The 18,319-nt window shown below is 48.4% G+C and overlaps 1 protein-coding gene and 1 long non-coding RNA gene across 22 annotated transcripts in view; one reads left to right on the top strand and one right to left on the bottom strand.

Annotated features, from left to right (window-relative positions):
- The window catches only part of Rbfox1 (RNA binding fox-1 homolog 1), a 1,026,253-nt gene that overhangs the window by 893,163 nt on the left and 114,771 nt on the right, over positions 1–18,319 (top strand). The window lies entirely within an intron of this gene.
- Positions 11,084–12,862, bottom strand: LOC138814475 (uncharacterized). 2 transcript variants are annotated; one of them, XR_011368016.1, is made up of 3 exons: positions 12,516–12,862; positions 12,115–12,163; positions 11,084–11,361 (listed from the first exon to the last, which is right to left on the bottom strand). It is a non-coding gene; the product is annotated as an uncharacterized lncRNA (long non-coding RNA). The 2 variants fall into 2 exon arrangements; XR_011368015.1 differs by having other exon boundaries at positions 11,084–11,331.

Here is an 18,319-nt window from a genome sequence, read left to right as displayed (position 1 = left end):
AGCTCAGGGACAGCATCAGGCGCCAAGTCCAAGCCCTACAGATGGGGGGGGGGGTAAGTTGTGTGTGTTGTATACTCACAGATGGAGACCAACAAACACTGAGAGGCTATGTTGGATATTCTTTCCACTTCCATCCTATTTCACCCTGATATGAGATCTTTTCAAGTGGCATCACTTCCCTTTATTATCCACTGGGAAAACAAAAGGACTCAGCAGATGAGGATATTGTTAAGTTCAGGAAGGACCTACCTGAGCTGCTCACTCAGGAATGCCGAATGCTAGAACCTTCAACTTTCTCCAAAATGTGTCTCTCCTGGAAGTTTTTGGGGCCAGCACGTAGATGATCAGTACCTAAGCACATGAAATCCAGGATCTCATGCAAGTGCATGCCCAGAATCCAGAGATTTAGAAGGATCATGGTTTGAGGCTGGGCCTAAACTCCCCTCAGCAAGACTGGATGTCAGAAGACACGTTGGGCACCATGGTACACACCTGTAATCCTAGGGAGATGGGAGGCAGAAGTTAGAAGATAGAGTGGTGAACCCATCCCCTGGGCAAAAGTGTGACTCTATATATAGGTTTGTCAGGATCTGTCCCTCTGTCTCTGCTGGATGGACCCATCTGTTCATTCTCCCCATCTTCTCCATGGCCTTTCCCCAGACCCTCTTCTTTTTTCCCCTTCTAATGAGCTCTCAGAGGATGGGTTCAAGAACATTGGAGACTTTCTCCACCTTGGTGGAAGGCATTTTAGCCACAAGAACTTGCACTTTAAAAAGGAGGGGGGGGGTAAAATAGTAGAATAGCATGTCTCAAGATAGGGGCACTGGACCTGTCAAAAGAGGACACAGGGAGGAGTAGCCTGAAATAGAACCTCTGCTCAGCGAATGCAACATGGTGTCCTAGGCCGTCTGGGTATGCCTCTCCGCTCATACTAAGTTTTCTTCACCGAAACCAGAACGGATCTTTAACATCCCCTCTTAGATGAAGTACCTGGATGACAGAGAGGAGAGCTCTAGAGCTCAATCTGAAGCCTAGGAGATCAAATCTCCCAGAGGCCAGAAACACAGGGGACATTCCCCAGAGGTGCACAGGGGGCTTTTCTCGATTGATTGCAATTGCAGCCAGGAGCTGAACCACTCATTTCACCCTGGAGAAGGCCCAGCCGGCCCCGCGTTGCCACCTCCGAGTAGACTCTTGTTTAGACTTAGGCCCGGAGCAAACTACAATAATAACACGTCCGGGTGGCTTCAAATTGTCTCTTTGGGCCACCGTGTGTCTGAGTCATGTTGTCGACACCAAGTTCTATTTTCCTGAGGTTCATGTTGAATGTCAGGATGCGGGTACTGTCTATTGTCTCCCGTGGAGCTTGGAATCTGACCCTGCGGCCTCTCGTGGATGCTTGGAAACAGGTAGCTCATGGCTTTCAAGGTGGATTAAACACCTTCACTGGGCAATGCCAGCATCCTTTGATGAAGCTGATGACTTTGTATGCCAGAGTGTCCGTTCATTCATTCCTGGGGGTCACTGTGAGACCAGCCACAGCTAAGTGTGAAAACACAGAATATCTCTTGAGCATCACAGAACCACGTGTCTGCTAGTCTGCTGACGGACAGGGGCTTCCAGCCCAGGAGGCTGGCAAGTCAGGAGAAGCAAGTTAGAGTTCTAGGGACCCTCAGACATTACCTGACCTCTCTGAGCTTCTGTTGTTGTTTTATTTTCTCCTAAGTGCCATGTGTGGGCACTTCTCAGTGAGTTAATGTGGATCAAAGGGTTGGCCTCATGATAAAGCACAACAAGTAAACACTTCACCCGAGGGGCTGGTAGAATTATGAGCTAATTAGGTTATCTGTAAAGTGGAGTTGAGCGAGTGATCTCTTTGGCCCTGAATTCTTCTTATTTGATTCCCCCCCCCCCCACACACACACCCAGGCGAATACATCTATCATAGGAATTGTGGGATATTATATGTGTGTGTGATGTGTGTTGAGTCAAACTAATATGCAAATTCCCAGCTTTATTATGCAAGTAATTCTGATATATAAGATAGGGTGAATTTTGTCAAAGTGCTTTCTATGCACATACAACTAAATACTGCAATGAAACCTCCCTTGTACCATTCATCAATCCCAATGAAAAGGAAGAGTAAAGAGTCCTTCTTACCAGGCGCCAGTGGCTCATGACTGTCATCCTAGCTGCTCAGGAGGCTGAAAGCTGAGGATCACAGTTCAAGGCTAGCTTGGGCAGGAAAGGATCACGAGACTCTTGCCCCCAAAAGACTACTCAGAAAAAGCCTAAAGTGGTGCCATGGTAGAGCACTAGCCTTGAGCACAAGGAGGCTGAGGGACAGAGCCCAGCCCAAGCCCCAGGGCCAATAAAAAGAAGAAAGAAAGTCATCTTATATTCAATGATTTTTATGCTAATCACTTGCAGTTGCTTTTGCCTGACCTGAGTTCAGGCTGTGAACCAAACAGGTAAAGATTTGTCAGAGAAAGAAAAGACTAGAGTTTCGTTTGCAAGTCCCGCGTGCATCTTGCTTTTGCTAGATACTTTAGGGGAATCTTAGGGTTGAAGTCAGTGGTTCCCAAGAGGAGATGTTGGGCTTTGAGCAAGTATGGGTGAGCTAGGGTGTAACTTTGAGGCTTTGAGGTGATGCTTGGATAGTCTGAAGATGAACCAGCTGTTTACAAAGGACCAATGTCAGGTCTTGAAGGAAATCACTACCTTTGCCCTTGACTAGCCAGCCACACTAGTGCCTTCCACCAGCCACACTGTACTTGCACAACTCTTCAAGAGACAGATGTGGTGATAGAATCACGGAGAAGGAAACTGAGGCCCAGACGCTCAAACCCAGACTTGCTGCTAATTTCCAGAACACTCTGGATAGGACTTGCATTTGCTAATGACTTTCCCTCAGGACTCTATTAAACAAGATGAGACCATCACGGGCAGACACTTTTAATCATCTTGTCGCCATCATTCCCAGTGTAGTAGGTCTGTGTGATCTCAGTGTGCCCAACCACGCATGCGTGCAACACACAGGCTCCTCCTGCCCTGAATCTTCACCTTCCCTCACGGGCTTGCATGGGTACCGCAGGGTGATCAGCACCCAAACCACTGGACTGCTGGCAAGAGGAAGCCTGGATTTCCCAGAGACACTTGCTTCAAGGAAATCGCTAATTATAACCCAAATTGTATTTGACTTCTGCATCTTTGCTTCACGGTGTAACACTGTAATTTAAATAGATTGTTCCCTGGCCCTTTTTTATAAAAAAAAAAAAAAAGGGGAGAAATTAAGTACCTTTTTTTTTTCTTTTAAGCTAAGAAAAGCCTGGTCGTGGCAGGTCTCCAATGACAGGAGATGGGTCTTGTACCCCCCTCCCCCTTTTCTCTCTAATTGGCTTGCAAGTAGGAGTCAGGCTAACAATTATTGGAGGAGTCCCCTGGAGTTCCAGGCAGTGTCAGCCTTGACATTTATCTGGGGGATGCACAAAAGATCGGGGGGGGGGTGCAGAAGGAGGGGCAGGCTGGGGGGACGGGGAACTAAGAGTGACAGACCAAAGTCTGGGGACAAGTGGGAGGCAGGGTTCATCTATCTTTGGGTTTTTCAGCTCTCTCTTTGTTTGAGGCCTCGGAAGCTCTAGGTGAGTTAAATCCTAGAGGGGACTGGAGAAAGGTGGGAGAGGAGAGTTGGAAGTCCCCTGGGAGCTTTCAAGTCTCGGTCATTTTTTTATCCCTGTGTCCACCTGTCAGTAGGACCCAGAATCCTTTGTGAGCCCTGCCTTTTCTCTCTTTTCTGTCCAGCTTTCTGCAGGTCTTCACTTCCGGTACAAAGAGCTTTGCCAAGCGTTGACACACTGGCCCGTGAGCTAGTTCTGGCCTGATTTTTGTCCATAAAGTTTTATTGAGACACACCCATGCACAAAGGTTCGTGGATGCTTCTGTAGCCTGTCAACAGAGATGAGTCATGGTTTCTATGGTCCACAGCACCAAAATTCCCAGTAGAGAAAAATCAAATTGCTGGCCACCCCCTGTTCTGGGTCTTCACTGACATCATATTTGTTCACTTTTTTTGAGAACTCAGGCACAGTTTGTTAGACATCTGGAAGACATTGATCACTTAACATTGATCACTTAACCGGCTCTGATGAAGAGATGGGGCTTTCTGGGACAGAACCCTCCCCTGTGGCGTCTCCTCTAGGCTGGACTGAGTCCTCTAGCTGTGTGAGCTGGGCACCTGCTTCAGGACCCTCAGGTTTTGCCTGAGTTATTTCTTAATAAAACAGTTCCAATTCCTCAGATCACCAGTGAATTATAGCTTTTAATTCTTTCCCTTCTGTCAGACTGTACTTTCTTATAGAACTGGGGGTGGGGGGAGATTTGTGTAAAGCCAGGATTTAGTAGTGAATCCTAGCATTATTGTAGCCGAAAAAGAGCAGCCCCTTGGCCCCGCAGCACACTCAGATGCGCACACACAAATACACATACACACTGCCCACCTTTGCCCTGCTTTGCCCTGTCTTTCCTTGTCTTGCTTCCTTTGGAAGTCCTACCTGGATTTAACTTGATGAGTCAATATTGTGAATATGACCAGGGTTCTTATTAATAGACAGATAATAACAGCACTGGGTAATGTGTGCACAATCAAAGCCCAAGAACTACAGGTGAGGAAGCCAGACCTTCAACGAGCATCTGGACTTTGGCCTAAAATATACCAGAAGCCTGAGGCCCACAGGCAGCCCTAGTATGTCAGATGGCAATAGTACTGCTCTTTCTAATGCACTAGGGCAACTTGTTGCCCACCAAGGCACGGACAACTGGACCAGTGTTTGTCTGACATGGACGGCTGAGGCCCATCTCCCAAGGGACCTACGGAATGTAGGAATCCAGGGGACCATTTTTTCCTATAGCTAGACTCACTACACCCCACCAAGAAGCGCCCAAGAGGTGAGTGGTCAAGCCACTAAAGATCTGTGTTTGCATCTCCAATTGTGCCCAGCCAGTCTTCCCATCGACCTTTGCAGGCTCAGCAAAGGGAGAACAAAAGTTGGTTGGGGAAAATGCTAGCAGATGTCCTCAGGGCCAGCTGCCCCGTTAATCCACCAAGGCAACTGGGCTGTGTGTCTGTGTGTGTCTGTGTGTGTCTTTAGGAATCCTGGATCTTCCCTTCTCCAGCTTAGATGCTAAGTTCTACAGACTTTTTTGTCTGTAGATGTGTTAAGTCCTGACTTGGGGACCTGAGCCCTTGGTTTAAAGACTCTGTAGCCACAGAGTAATTGCAGGTCTGGAACTTTTTGAGTAGGTGACAAGTGGCCCTCTGATGATTAGTCTGAGTAGAATGGAGAGCTAACTAATGGCGAAAGGAAATTGTGCTCCTCCTTTATTGACCGTGAGCATGCGCACCTTCTCTGGCGCACCTCTAAGATGCTACAAAATCTCCTTCAATGTGATGTTACTCAGTGTACTGAAAATAATCATGCACCTACCTCAGTGCATTGGGCCACTCTGCAAAGTTGAATTTCCTGTGAGCTCGCTGGGTCTGCATATTGGCGGTGAGGAGATTGTCTAGCTGTGTTTCCCCGGACCTGTCGCAGCATGGTGCTGCTCTGATGGCATAGTTTGGACATGGTTTGAACTGTGTGAGGTGGAATTAGACAGTGGGAGGAGAGAAGGGACCGCTCATAAGTTGGATCCAACTCAGAAGTGTTTGTATTGGCCTTGGCTGGAGATTGTATCAAATCTTTGTTCCTTTCCTTTTTTTTTTTCTTTTTTGTTGGTGCTGGGGGCTTGAACTCATGGTCTGGGGCTCTGCCCCTGAGCTGGTTTTGCTCAAGGATTAGCACTCTACCACTTGAGCCACAGAACCACTTCTGGCTTTTCCTGAGTCGTTTTTTTGGAGACAAGAGTCTCACAGATTTTCCTGCCCAGGCTGGCTTTGAACTATGTGCCTCAGATCTCATCCTCCTGAGTAGCTAGGATGACAGGTGTGAGCCACCAGTGCATAGTTCTTTGTTCCTTGTGAACATGGCCATTTCAAGACCAGTGTCTGTGTTCCTGTGGCATATTCTAGGTGTCTTGAGAATGCATCCCTTTGCCCAGCATAGTCATCCAAAAGTAATGCCTTGAACTGGTACTACACGCTGGACACACACTAACCTAGTACATGCACGTCCAACAGAATTACTGCCATGTGCACCATGACTTTTGTCCACGAATCCACAACATCCCCGAGTATGCCACAGTGCTAAACCTAACTTCCGACATGCATTGTTCATGTATCCATGAGCATTTCTTGAGTTCTTGCCCTTTTAATGTTTTTGTTTGTTTGTTGATTGCAGTCCTAGGCATTGAACTTGAGGCTTTGCAGTTTCTAGGCCAGCATTCTATCACCTGAGCCATACCCCTGTGCTGTGTGTGTGTGTGCACACGTGTGCGTGCATGCACACGTGCACGTGCCAGTCCTGTAGCTTAAACTCAGGGCCTGGCTGTTATCCCTTAGTAGTTTTGCTCAGGGCTGGTGCCCTACCACTTGAGCCACCGCTCCATTTCTGGCTTTTCTGGTGGTGAATTAGAGAAAAGAGACTCACAGACTTTCCTGCCCTGGCGGGCTTCCAAGCTCAATTCTCAGATCTTAGCCTACTGAGTAGCTGGGATTACAGGGATGAGCCATGGGGTCCTGGCTCTTTGTGTTTGTTTATCAGATAGGGTCCTGTACCTTGAGCCCCTGGCTAGCCTTGGACCGCCTGCTTCCTATTTCCACTTCCTGTGTACCAACAATGGCAGGTATATACCATTATTCCTGGCTTTATTTTTTCAGATTGGCTCCTTGTTGCTTTTGCCCAGGCTGGCCTCTAACCATGATCCTCCTGTCTCTAACTGCCCCCCAAGTGGGTAGGATTACAGGTACAAACCATCTGACCTGGCTGACTTCCTAAGTTTTGGAAGGCACAGGGATAGGCCTTTGGAGATTCAAGAGCGAGAAATGTGGACTTATATTTCCCCCCTGCAAGGAACTTCCTGTTTAGCTTCTATAGAACATAGACAAGAAAGTACCACTCGAATAACGAAATGACTCAGAAATGCACAAGTGACAGGGGACGTAAGTCAGGGTGGAGACTCGCCACAGCTTCCTCAGGGAAGCGACCTTGGCAATCAGAGCCAGGGAACCACAGCCAGGAAGAAGGGAGAAGCAGTGTGCTAGGAGGAGGGAGGAGGAGTGGAAGTGGGGCCAGAAGCAACTTTCACTGGCCAGCGACCGTCCGCTGAGGTCACCATCAGTTTTTTTTTTTTAATTTTATTTTATTTTATTTGAGAACATACTGTACAGAGGGGTTACAATTACATGGGCAGGATAATGCATACATTTCTTACCAAGCATTGCAGCCTCCTCCTTTGTTTACCCTTCACCTCCCTTCCCAGCCTCCCCTCTCCCCCCCACCCAATCATACCCCCCCCACACCGACATTGTAAAGCTTGCTTTGACATGACATTTTGTAATTCTCATTGTTGCAACAGTTCCACCTGAATCCTTAAACGACTTGTTTGTCCCCATCTCCTCCACATGTTATACTGACATCAAATAAAGTGAAAGCGGGGGTTACACTGTGGGGGAGGGACCTACAAAGCAACAAAGAAATAATCTTATAAATGCGTTAGAAACACATGCATGAAAGAAACGAAAACATTAAAATACATATGTGGACAGAAAGGAACCTTACTTCATTGTTGGTGGGAATGTAAACTTGTTCAACCACTTTGGAAAGCAGTATGGAGGTTCCTCAAAAGACTTCACATAGATCTCCCCTATGATCCAGCAATCCCACTTTTGGGCATTTACCCAAATGTATACAAACAAGACCACACTAAAGCTACCAGCACAACTATGTTTATTTCAGCATTATTTACCATAGCTAAGATATGGAACCAACCCAGATGCCCCTCAGTAGATGAATGGATCAAGAAAATGTGGTATATATACACAATGGAATTCTATGCCTCCATCAGAAAGAATGACATTTCCCCATTTGTTAGGAAATGGAAAGGCTTGGAAAAAATTATATTAAGTGAAGTAAGCCAGGCCCAAAGAAACATAGGTCCCATGGTTTCCCTTATTTGCAATATCTAGTATAGGTATGAGTCAAGCGGAAAAGGTCAGATAATGTGATGTTAGGAAAACCATCAGTTTTTGACATAGGGACACCACGATAATCGCTCCAAGTCACCTCAGTTGAACAGTGTGCATCCAGGCAACTGGCAGGGCTCTTCTGGTTTTATTGTCTGGAGAGCTGGTTGATGGTTGACCATCCCCATCACCCCATTGGCAGAAAGGGTCAAATGAAAGAATGTCACTGTCGGCAGCCTTGGGCAAGGAGCAAGTGGTCCATGCCGATGGTAAAGTGATCAGATGGGAAGCAGGGTGCCCACCCCAGCCCATGTGAAGAAATGCCATACCTTTTATGGGGAAGGAGGACGGGGGGAGTCATTGGAGGATTTTAAGCAAGAAAACCTCATAATTGAATACTCGTGGGGCAACAGTATGGGAAGAAGAAGCAACAACAGAGCTAGGTGGGTGGCAGGTGCTTATCCCATGGTCCCCACGAGACGCGATCACATGCGGGCATGGGTCTGGAGGATAGATCGGAGGAACTGTAAATGACCAGAGAATCTGATGATGCTCTGTCTGTCTGTCTGTCTTTCTTTTTTAGTTTAAATAAGCAGTATGCACCCAGATGAGCTTTTGTGGCTAAGCTGGGGTACTCTAGTCCTTTGTGATTTCGCCCTCACAGGGACCCTGGACCACTGATGTGGTCAGACTCGTCATGGGCGAGTAAACTAAGGCTTGGTGACTTTCCCAGGGTCACGTCAGACTTAGTGCCTGGTGGGATCTGCCCACATTCCCTGTCCTGTTAACCGCCTAGAGCTACTGGACTCTAGGAAGGAACAGGGAGAGATCCCCTCACCCCTGTAGCCTTCAGAGGTGTATGGAGCTGTAGGTCCACAGGATTGCTGTGGTCTCCAGTCACTCAGCACCTTGGCTTTGCCCTTCTGATCTCTTCACTGTGAGGGAACACATTTCTGTTGCTTTTGACGCTGGGTCTGTTGTGAGATGTCGCAGGGACTCTAGGAAACCAACAGTATACGAGATGCGGGCTCCTCCTATTTGTTCTTTATTACGCTAGCTGTAACTTGAAATGATTTTCATTACTAGTTTGCCTATGTCTCCATAGGGGAAGCTAGTGCCTTGTGACCTTTGGCTCCCCACCTCTGTGTGTCCCGGATGCTGAGTTCAAACAGTTGTTCAGTTAAAAAAAAAAAAAACCCACACACTAATGACAGCGGGTGCCTGTGGCTCATGCCTGTAATTCTAGCTATTCAGGAGGCTGAGATCTTCAGGATTGAAGTTCGAAGCCAACCTGGGTAGGAAAACTGTGTGGTTCAAACATAGTAAGGTGTTAACATGACACCAGATAGTGTTCTACCAGGAGCGAGCCTTCAAAATAAAAGCTGTTAGGGTTTTCACTGGAGGCAGGGTTGTATTTTTTTCTCTCTCCCTCCCCCTTTCCCCAGTCCCCCCAACTTCAGAGTTGTTCTGTGGCCTGGGAGGATACAGTTCAGGGTTGGTTCTGGAGAGATTGACAGGTGAAAGTCCCGCCTCCCTTTCTTGCAGTTGAGCTTTTCCTCCAGTGAGAGGTCAGGAAGGGAGGCGTTTGCAGGGGGACCCCCCTTCCCCCCCCCTGCATGGGACAGGACACCTCCCTCTGCCTTCGCACTCCAGAAAGCTTTGATCTTTCTTTGTCCAACAGATGCACATTAGTCAATAATTCTGGGAGACACCAAAACTCCCGCAGCTCCATCCTTCCATTCCCTGTAGCCTTCAGGAGCAACAAGCCATGCTAACAGGTCCAGGGTTGATCTGTGCTACAGGTCCAGGGTGGATCTGTGCTGCCGCCTTCTGGGGTCACTTACGAATGCCCTGAGCCCCAACTCAGGTATCACTGTTGCTGGCTGGTCTGTTCCCTCTCCCGGTGGCTAGAATTAAGCCGATCACCCCAAACGAAGTGTTGATTCCCCACAGTGTCTCCCGGTGGCCTGTGTCCCTGCTGGCTGTTCTTTGCAGACAGAGGTAGACAACGAAAGGTAGGCTCAGGGCCAGAAGACCTGGGTCAGATCCCTACTCTGCCATTTTGACTGTGTGTGACCACCACCAGCCAGCCTGTTAGCGGCATCCTGCCGTTGTGGGCAGGGCACAGTCAGGAAAAATGCTAGTGGGGTCTGTGAGCCCACAGGACTCTTTGAGATTCCTGTAAGCCAGCAGAGAGGAGTGTACTTCCAAAGCTGGGATAGGACATAAAAGCAGACGTGGTTATTATGATTATTCTAGAACTGTAAGAAAATGTCATGAAACCAGGTGCTGATGCCTCATGCCTATAATCCTGGCTACTTGGGAGGCTGGGATTAGGAGGCTGGCAGTTTGTGAGCAGAAAAGCTGGTGAGATCCCTCTTTCTCAAGGAAGAGCCGGACATGGGGCCTGATACCAAACGCGGGGCCTGATATCCTAGCTGCAAGAGAAGCCTAGCACAGACAGATCCCAGACAGGAAACAAGATCCTAGTTCCAGCCAGCAAGAACCAGGGCTGGAAGCAAGGCAGTAAGGATGCCTGCCTAGCAAATATGAGTTCAAATCCCAGTACCACCAAAAAAAAAAAAGTAAAACAATTAAGCTAGTTTCTGATCCTGTGTTAGGAACCTCAGATTTAAAGATCAATAACTACAGTTCAGCCCCGTGTTTATATATTTGGGTGTGTACGTATGTGTGTTAGTGGGGCTTGAATCTAAGGCTTTACCTTTGTTAGGTAGAAGCTATGCCGCTTGAGGGCCACCAAGGCCCACCAAAGGCTAGCCCAGGTAGCCTTTGACCACAACTCTTTTACCCCTGCTCATCAAGTAGCTGGCATTACATACATGAACCACCATGCCAAACCCATAGGACTTTTTTTTTTAATGATGCAGATCAACTCTACTCATTATAGGTAGGAGAGAAACATGTCATTAAGCAAATGATAAGGACAGTATTCACCCTCATTTTGTCATGTCATTCACTGGCCGCGTGGTGTTGATTCTTTGAACCTTTTTTGCAGCGCTGCCGTTTCTGCTCTCTGATGGCCTCTGTGTTCGCCTACTGCGCATTGCTAGGGGGTTGGGGGCGGTGGGGTCTTTCATTTAGCCAGTCCTGTGCAGTTGGACACTGTTAAGCTATTTCCCACTTTTCACCGTAGCAAATACCTCGATGATGAATTCTCTTCCTCACATCTCTGCACATTTTCATGAGGGTTTCTGTAGGATAAATTCCCAGAAGTGGAACGGCTGGGTCAGAGAGTTAAAAATGCACATTTTTTAAAAAAGTCTTTGATAGTCAGATAAAACTAAAATATCACCTTCTAGAAAGATTACACCTATCTAAACTCCTTCCAAGCCTGCTTGGAGTGCCCCAGTTCTCTCCCCCAGCTCCTCTCTCCCCTCTGTCTCTCTTTCTCTCTTTCCCTTCTCTCTCCCTTCTCTCTCTCTCTCCCTTTTCTCCCCTCTCTTTCCCATTCTCTTTCTCTCCAGGACAAAGCATTATCTCTAAGTGATTTAAAATGCCTGAAGAAAGGAGTGGTAATGGCTTCTGAACAGCTCTGGCTTAAACACGGGCACTGCATATTGGCTTTCAGCTTGATAAATACTTTCTTATAAGATCATAAATATTGGTGGTACCAAAGGTTAATGTAGTATGCAATGCTGTAAAATTCAGCAGGCAACCTGCTAGATCATAATGATGCATTAGCACCTTTCAGAGTGAAGTGTGATGAGTTACAAAGCCCGCTTCTGAGTGGCTACTAACTCAACAAGTGCATAATTGTGTCGGTGGGCCCCGCCACGGCAACAAACATAATTTATGAAGTTAGCACCTTGCCCTTTGTTAAATGCCAAAAAGAAAGAAAAGAAAAGAAGGGAACAAGGGAAGGGAAATGATTAGTGGCTTTGACTGAGCTCCTAATCTCTTTTGCAAGCTAGGGATACTTAAAAAGACCCAGATAATTTATTGAATTAAAAGAATAAATAGCAAATAATCCTTACCACCGTCTGCACAGGAACTTCCCTTCAGGCTGGCTGGAGGTGGGTGGGCCTAACAGACAGTTTTCACCGTTAGAATGCGTAGGCATTTGAGAAAATTCAGGTTCTAAATTGTTTTTATGTTTCCCTTTGATTTGTTTTGAAGTTTGCCATTTGGGGCACTTATCATTTGATTTTCTTTTTTTTTTAATTCAGGTGGAAATGGGTATCATTTCTATTTGTTGGTGCGCTTGGCTTGGTTGGTGTGATGTTGGCAATGGCGTTGGTGTAACTGTGATTAAAGAATGTACAGGGCATCTGCATTTAAAGTAAACAGTCGGCTTTCCTGGGAGTACACCCCCCCCCACATACACCCAACCTTGACAGAATGGTGGATGCACTGGTTGCGTGCCTTTTGGCTTTACCTCTTTGGTAATGGAACACATCCCCTGCCAGCAAGGATATACTTGGCTCAGCCCATCCCTGTGTCTGCCCGCATCTGTTGATGTCTTGACGGTTCTGGTCCAGTTATAAAAGAACACGCTCCATCACACAGAAATAAGCGGGAGGCACATGTGGTGAGCCATTTGTTCTGTTCACCTTGTGAAACAACGTACTGGAATGGACCCCGGTGTTCTTCACCGGTCCATCTCCCAGTGAGTCATTGTTAAATGGCACCGAAGTGTGGCGGCAAGCCCTCGGATGGTTGAGATGAACACAGTGGACCCCGTGCCCTTGAGCTAGGTCTCAGGTACAGACAAGGGAGTACTCTTTCCTCTGGCCAGGCCCTGCTTCCTTCCTCAGTCTCCTTCACCTGACATGTCACAAAGAGCAGAGTCCCCGCTGGCTCATCTGCATGCAATGCTACCGTGTCACAGGCTCCCCGTGGGTCTTAGGTCCCAGGCCAGTGAGCCGACCAGCGGCCAGCAGAGAGGAAGCGGCAGATGTGATGGGAGACTCTGATATCACCTGGAAATTAGAGACCCGTGGGTGATGAGCGAGTTGGGAATGGAGTGATCGCTCGTGGGAAGCCACCTTTTTGGCTGGCCTAGCTCGGGGTGGACACTCTTCTTGACTCAGCAGGGAAGTTGCCAGGGTCCCCGTGGCTTCCGTCACGTTGTCCATTCAGGATGGTGATGATACACAGGCCAGCTTCCCTGGCTCTCTGGAGGGCCTGGGCGCGGGGACACGATGATCTGAGAGCTCTGGGAAGGCCCGTGGTAGCTGAGCTGCCTCGTCCCGTTGGATGTCTCTTGCATTTTTAACGAGGAGCCCGGAGGCACTGTATAAGTAAAACGGCCGAATTATTAAATTACCCACTCTACAGGGCCTCTTATATTAGTCCTTAATTAAATGATGCTTTTCATGTTAACAAACAGCGCTCAGAAAAGGAATTCCCATTATTTTTAAAAATTCTATCCTAATAGAATTTGGAAGCCTGGGAAATGTGGTAGCCCAGGGTTTCCAGGCAATGTATCCCCTGGATTTTTAACCCTCTCCCTAAGTTCCTTTGATGACCCACTTCTCCCCCAATTCCGAAATACTCCCCGCGCTCCTGCTCTGGGACCCGAGGGAGACACGGGACTGGGTTTCCGCGGCTGATTTGAAAGGGAGTGAAGAAAAGAGGCCGGCAGCCATAGTATTCAGCGCCCATCTGCAAAAACGGAAGTCTAAAAATCGAGGGGGAGGGGTGGGGTTAGAGATGGGGGAGAATGACAGGAGGGGCGACGTGGGTTAAGATGCGTTGGCCTCTTGCACTGAATTGTTGAACTTAAAACCCCTGCAGACGACTGGAGATAATGGGAAACATCACAACAGAAAGCTGGTCAGCCGATTAGGAGTGAACGGTGCACGAGGAGGAGGAAAACGGAATGAGGAGAACGGCAGTATTCCCAGCCCAGGGCCTGGAGGGGCAAAGGTTGGGGTCCGCATAGGGGTTGGGGCCTTCAGGAGCTGTTACTTGGAGCAGCTACTGAGAGAAATGATGAGGGCATCAGATAAAAACCTGCTGAGCTCGCAGTGGTTTGGAAGTAGAGAGAATGGACAAGTAAACATCCTGGGGGCAAGTTTTAGAATACCAGAAATGCTTCACACAAAAAGGCACTAAAGAGGATCCTAACCTAGACTGTCAGGATGTAGAAGGGTGGTGGATCCAAGGGTGGGAGAGTCTCAAGGGAGCTGCAATGACATCAGTGTGGTAGCAGCAGGGAGGCCATAAGGAAATAGAAATCGGCAGGAGCCATTTTCTTTCCCTTTTTTTTTTTTTCTTTTACAACCAACATCCACTTACGTGGTGGTTGGTCAAGCAAGGCTGAGCCAAGAAGAACTACTTCTGTCATGGTAAGATGGTGAAGAACAACCCATCGACGGTGTGGAAGACCCCAGGGGGGTCATTGTCGCCCTGTATCTCCGTCCTGGACTCCCCCAATCCTGTCTGGTGCCCCGGTAGTCAGCCACAGAGATTTTCATTCCACCTGCCTGACACTAGCTCACCACCGCCCCGTGGCTAATCCCCTATCTACACAGTAGGGAATAGATAAAACTTTGTACCTTCATCCTTTTACTTTGTTCCCAGAGCGTCTTCTCTTTTTCTGAGTCTGGAATCTTTCCCCTTTGCACAGTGGAATTTTACCTCTTATACCCACAAATGCTTCTTTATTTCGGTGTCTGGAGAGCTTTGGTCAGTAGCTACTGTTCCTTACATAAGCCTTAGCATCGAGGACATTCTTGCACGGTTAGAGGAGATAGGGCTGTCGGGCTTTAGAATCAGATAGAGAGGCCAGGTGACCTCTCTCCGATGCGTGCAGTGGAGCATAAATTGTCCCCGGAGAAGGCACAGGCTGAGCCTTCTGCAGTGGCCGGAGAGTGACCACCAGGTCAGCGTTCATTGACAATGATGCGTTCCTTTTTTTAAATGGTGAATCTGAGCTGAGCCCTCAACTTGATCCTTAATATGCGCTGCAGGAGCCAAGAGAAGAAATCCATAGTTCATGACCTGATGGGATTAATGTTGCCAGCATTTCCAGAGGCCATTTATTTTCGTGTCACCTATTTGTCAATGTCAGGCATTCTCTGACAAATCCTCCCTGTCCATCCACGAAACAAGTAAGATATTCCAGGAGGAACATGGCAAGCGCTTGTTCCTTCTCTTCTTCCCCTCCTCTCTGCCTGTCTTCCCTCCCTCCCTCCCTCCTTCCCTTTGTCCCTCCCTCCCTCCCTTCCTTCCTTCCTCCCTCCCTCCCTCCCTCCCTCCCTTCCTTCCTTCCTTCTCTCTTTCCTTCCCCCTCCCTCCCTCCTTCCCTCCCTCCCTCCCTTCCTTTCTCCCGCCCTTCCTTCAGTCTCTATCACTCATACCATTTCTTTGTTTAATTTCCTGAAAGTATACTTGTTTTCAAGAGCAGTGTGCATGACCTGATCCCCCCCTGTGCCCAGCTGTGTGCGTCCCCAAGGAGAAAGGGGATGCTGCCTGGGGTGCTGGCCACCGTGCAAGCGAAGCTCACCACAGAGGGCGCTGACACACACACACATGCACACACACACACACACACACACACACACACACACGCACACACACACACGGAGGGAGGAGGAGGAAAGGCTGTCTCATTCAGGAGCATCGCCGCGATCCTTCAGATGAACAGCTGGCTTTGAACTCCCGTGAGTTCAGAAGAGTGAGCCACACGCCGGGAACCACTCTTCTGTGCAATTCATTTTAGCTTTTCTGCAGCCAGGGATTTTTGCTAGGCAGATGCTCTACCCCTTGAGCTACAGCGTTGCTTCTTTTCATTTGTATTATTTTATTTAACATAGTCTCCTGCTTCTCACCTGGGCCAGCCATGACCCTTATTTCTGCTGTGATGCTAGACCTGCGTCACCACGCCCAGCTTATGTATTGAGATCAGGCCTCTCTAACTTTTTAGCTTGGCTGGCCTGGCGCCATGATCCTCCATCTCCACTTCTGAGTCGCTGGGATTAAAGGGATCCACCACTGTGCCCAGCCTGGCCTCTCCTCTTTATATACCAGGCACCCAACACCTATAACTTAGCCAGGTCCCAAATGCATTTTTGTTTTGTTTTACGGGTGCTGAACTTTCTAATTTTGTTTTCTTTTCGGGTCCAAAGCCAAGTGCTTGACAGCAAACCTGCAGCGTTGGCCTCCTTAACTTAAGGAAGCCTATTAGTTCAGGCAGTGAAGAAAATAGAAGGTGAAAATACTTGGTGGTGAAGGAGAAAGGAGAAAGTCTCATCAATCCAAGGAGTACACACAGTTAGCATTCGCAGTAATAAAAGTCGAGGACTTAAGTATCCTGTTTATTAATTCCCAATTATATAGCATTGGGTCTTTATAGAAGGCCTGGTAATTAGTAGTCTTCTACTACATTTACTACTCCTCCAGGTAGCATGAGGTATTCAGTGGACCTCCATTAAATTACAACTCCAGCAGTTTTCCTGTTCCCTTGGCTCTCACTGTAGATCAAAGTAGAATAAATAATAATAATAACTAATACTCTTAGCAGTGTTGTAGACACAAAAGGCATTCCCTTTCTTTGTTGGATGCCTTCTAAAGTCTCCCCGATTTCCAATGGAATCAGGGCCCAAACCCTGCAAGTGCAAACCTGAGATCCTGCATTGCATCCTGGAACCAAAAGAAAGATGTTCTGTGGAGAGCTGGGGGTGGAGGGCTGGCGGGATTAGAGGAAGCTGGTGGGAGAGCGTAGGGTCTCTGTGTGTTCCTTGGTGAGTCCTTCATCCATTGAACTATTTCAAAAATGCAAAAAACGGTTTTCCTTCAAAGTCATTGTATATCAGTCCTGGGGCTTGAACTCCTAGCCTGGCGTGATCCATGATCCTCAGATCTCAGCCTCCTGAGTAGCTGGGATGACAGGCGTGCGCCATGGGTGGCTGGTCGCTTGGCATTTTTGCTTGAGGCTGACACGCTCCCTTGAGCCACAGCGCCACCGCCGCCATCACTTGAACAAGTGTGTGGGAATGGATCTGCCCCCTCGGCCGCCTCCCGGTCCATCCCTGGCGGACTCCAGTCCGTTCAGAACGGGCTGGCGCCTGGCCTCCACAGGTCTGGGAGGACACTGGTGGCGCTGGGGCCATGCAGAGTTCTAGGTCAGTGCTGGGGCCATGTGAAGAGGGCATGCGGAAGGAATAGAAGCAGCAGATCATGTCACGCACCCCTGGACGATGGAGCTGGCCCTCCCGTTCCCAGAGCGTGCTCACAAGCAGTTCTGCAAAATGAGCTCCTCTGCGAACTCTTCTTAAGAGAGTTAATTTCTTAGGTGCCTTTTGTAAAATGGCCTCTCATGTGATTCCGAGCTTGATGTTTTTACCCTTCCCTATGAAGAAGGGTTGCTCTCGGTAAAGAAGATGGTGATGCTATTCCCTTGTGGACAAGGAGCTCTCTTCCCTCCCACACCCCGGAGGGTGTGGGCAAAGACACCCCAAAGTTGCGGAGAACACCTGGACAGAGCCACCTTATAATCTCCAGTAGAGAAGATGGAGAGCCTGAAATCCTCAGAGTCAGCCGTGGGCCTCCTTGTAAGGACCTCCTGTCCGCCACGGGGTCAACGTGGCAGTGATATTCTGGCAAAGCCGTCACGTAGCTCTACTTTTACATAGTCGAGATGCCCAGGGTTGGGGCCCGTGGAAGTCTATGGAGAAGTCTGCATTGATTTTAGTCCCATCCATCCTCCAGCATCGCCCACCACCTTAAAGGCAGAAGTGTTTTCCAGAAGGAGGATGCTGTCCAGTTGAGGGATGAGCGGTTCCCCAAAATCAAGGGCACCCCAGGGCTTCCCAGCACAGATAAGAGATCCAGCTTCCAGCTCAAGTCCTGGGGGATTTCCTCTGAGCAGCGACTTTGCTTTGCCATGGAATCTTGTGGCCAGCCTGAGGTGAGTTCCCAGGGCCGAGAACCTTCTATACTTGGGGAAGTTAGCAAAATGGAGACTTCCAAACCCCAAGCCTGAACTAGCTACCGTATAAAAACTCAAGAAGGAGGAGGAGGAAGAGGAGGAGGAGGAAGAGGAGGAGGAGGAGGAGGAGGAGGAGGAGGAGGAGGAGGAGGAGGAAGGAAGATGGAAGGAGAATCATTTATATATTTTTTCCTTTTGGGTGATACTGAGATTTGAACTCAGGACTTCTTGCTTTGTAGGCAGGTACTCTACCGCTTCCTACCCACATCTCCAGCTCTGATTTGTATGGGTTATTTTTGGAGATG

This window comes from Dipodomys merriami, unplaced genomic scaffold, assembly GCF_024711535.1.
Source record: "Dipodomys merriami isolate MVZ:Mamm:240054 unplaced genomic scaffold, mDipMer1.0.p SCAF_60, whole genome shotgun sequence".
Taxonomy (NCBI): Eukaryota; Metazoa; Chordata; class Mammalia; order Rodentia; family Heteromyidae; genus Dipodomys; species Dipodomys merriami.
This window is presented reverse-complemented; position numbering and strand designations above follow the sequence as displayed.